Raw genomic sequence first — 3353 nt, 5'->3', positions numbered from 1 at the left:
CAGTTACTATCATTCTCACTGCCATTTTGCTTTATAAACAGTTCCTCCATTTTTCTTTCTTCACCTAACTCTCCTCTCTCTTTTTCATTTGTGTTCATTTCATCCCCTTTCTTTTCTTCCCATTTCAACCACACAAATGGTGGGAACTAGCCTTGAACAACAGCTTGGAACTTCCTTCGTTCCATGCATGACCAGGTGGCATCACCTTCATCCTTATCACCCACCTCTTCTTTATCATCTCTCTACTTATCTTTTTCTATAAGATTTTGATTGTTTGCGGCTTTGCACTCTTTTTTTTTTTTTCTAATGGTTTCCATTTTGGGTTTATGCTTAATCATGTTTGAAAAGGTTATATATTTTTTATGTACGTGGTATAAATCTATGTGAGAAAGACATTAAACAGTTGTACAGTGGCTTGCTCTTTACTTGTTTTGATGAATTTTTGTTGAAGTTGCATTAATGCATGTTCATTTTATGGGGAATCACACTTGTATTCAACTTATATATGCTTCCTATCACTGTATTAGTTTCATGGTTTAATTTCTCTGGATTCGGCTCTGTTTGGTTGTTTTGTTAGTTGTCTTGAGTGTTAAGAAAACACCATAAATCAACTCATTTAATCCTGTTAATAATAATTTATTAACACTATGAAAGTATGTGAAAATTTTATGTAGCTTGTTTCTCTATATCGGAACCGAAAATGTGCAATATACATGATATATGAGGATAAATTTAAAAGCATTCTTTCCATATAATGTTATTGGATTTTTATTCTGAGTGTCCTGTTACTTGCAGGTATTCTGGATCATATTTTGAGAATGTTAGGAGATTACAGACTCAAGGAAACCTCAGTTTCTTACCGAAGGATCACTATGTTCATCAATGATGCTGATGTTTCCTGCAGAAACAACCAGGCTCATGTACTCTTAAAATTTCGTTTTGGTGTCTTAATTCAGTTTAAGTAAATATTTCTGCTGATTTTCTCAAAAGATTACTGTATTTCATCTATGATCAGGAATGAACCTGAACTGGACTATGAAACTTTAACTAGCTACCTTCATCAACTAGGGGAAGTAGCGCGAGGTAATATTTCAAATTACTATCTGAATGGTGAAGTTTTATGAGAAATCTGATGGCTACTATTGCTGTTTGCATACTATTTGATGAGAAATTTCTATTCTATCTATATAGCATGGCATTTGATGCATATCGAAATGATCGGAAGCATTCATGATAAGAATTCTTGGTTGTGTTTGCACGCATGTCTAAAGGTTTCTAAACATGTGGAAACACCTATAATTGCTGAGGAAATCTTCTATTTTGTAGGCATTGCATGAATGAATTACTACTAAGCCATGTTATATTGTACGTACAATATAGCGATCGACTCAAATTTTGTCAGATATATGTATTGATATGCACGCAGTGATGTGCGCGTGGTATACATTCACAAAGTTTGGAACGCGTTGGATGTTGCGGTGGTATACATTCACAAAATTTGGAAGCACGCGTGTGGATGTTGCACATACGAGCAATACATAACTAGTGCTCTTTAAATACGGATCAAATCTTTTACTTTAATTGATCTTGGAACTAATTATCACAACTACTTTCAATCATGTCTCAAAATCTTGGTTGTTTTGGCCTATCCAGGCAGTATTCAATGATGAGTTATTAAAGAATAATCACATCTTAGCAAGTAAATTTTTGATGCTTTTTTCAGTGTATATTGTCCTTATGTGCTTTCATATGATTTTTTCACTCCTAACAATGTTTCAGAAATGAATGTATGTACTTACTTCGTTCTTAATATTGGTTGGTTGCTAATACTTGAGCCAACTCTTTCTTGTGGCTTAAGTAAGTTGCAATTCCATGTCGACACAATGTGACGTCACAAAGCGATTTGTTCAATATAATTTCTCTTATGTCCTAAAAGGCGCAGCATGAATACATACAATCAACATTGTTGAAGCTAGTAAAACACTTCTCTATATAGAAATTAATCTCAAATTGATTCATTATAACCATGATATGATTTCCATTAATTTTGATGCTTTATAATTAGATGTTATATCTAGTTTGGGCCTGCCGTTTTGCTTGCCTAGTGGATTCTTCACTGTTTAATTCCATTATTCTACCAATTGCACATTGAATCTCCTTACATATTTCTCATTTGAAACTACAGCATTGGTGGCTGCCGGATGGCTGTTGCTTGTCGTGATGTTCGACAAGCTAGTATGCCAGGGACAAGGCAAGGTAAAGAGTGCCCTTTTCTAATGAGCAAGCTTCTTCACATTAGATTAACATGTGTTTGGCTCTCTCTGTATGTACATTTGTGTGTGTTTGTGGTGTTATCATTTTTATTTGCATCATTTGCTTTCCTTTCACCTTTTGTTTAGTTAAACTTGTTCACTCTATCGTTTGCAAATATGTCTTGGCTGGTGGTGGGTCTATTTCATGCATAGCAGTCTATACCTTTCCATGAAACCAAAATCTTTAGCTTTTCAAAGTTCTTACTAAAGATCCATTCTTTCACCCAATTTAGCAAAGAAAGTAGCTCTGTTTGATAATCATGCATGCTCATTCTATTTTCAGTTTATCTTTCTTTTAGTAACATCGTCATTTGGCATGATATAGATATACTTATTCGAGAATGCCACTATGCTCATGTATTTATTAGGTTTGCATATTGAAGACCTGATCAGTGACATAAATAATAAAGTGGGCATCCTACATTTTATGATATTACTAGGCGCCTGAATTCCCATCCCTCTAAGTGTTATCATATGTATACCATACTGTCTTAGTACAACTTAGCTTTTACTTGTCTATTTGGAAATACACATGCTAGTGTCAAATTTTCTATTCGATATATTTATCACATCATTCGATGGGCCTTTTCCTCGGCGAAAGAAGACATCAACTTGAGAAAACATACCATTTATATTTCTTTCATCTTTTAACCTGAACTTTGCACATCTTATAGTGGTAATAAAGGCTTTTATCTTGATTTTAGTTGTTTGTTAGTGTTTTTCCTTTAATTTTCCTTATCTTGTTAAACTTGATTGTTCTATGTGAGGTAATTTGCACTTATCTTTCCTCTGATATTTTTCCTCATAATGTTGTGTGTATGCTGTTAGGTGCCTAGAAACTTTTGAGCGGTTTAAACAAGAGTACCAGACTCTCCGCAGCAGCTTTAATAATATTTTGCAGGTAATTGCTCTATCCTTCTCTGGTAATAACATGGAATCCATCTAATCATTTGTTTTTCGCCTTCTGGATAATCATCCTCCATTGCACTTTGTAGAACTTAACATAGTTTAAATTAGCAATCACATGTTTGACTACTTTGC

This window comes from Pistacia vera, unplaced genomic scaffold (assembly GCF_008641045.1).
Source record: "Pistacia vera cultivar Batoury unplaced genomic scaffold, PisVer_v2 Contig206, whole genome shotgun sequence".
NCBI classification, from domain to species: domain Eukaryota; kingdom Viridiplantae; phylum Streptophyta; class Magnoliopsida; order Sapindales; family Anacardiaceae; genus Pistacia; species Pistacia vera.
Note: the sequence above shows the minus strand (reverse complement) of the source record.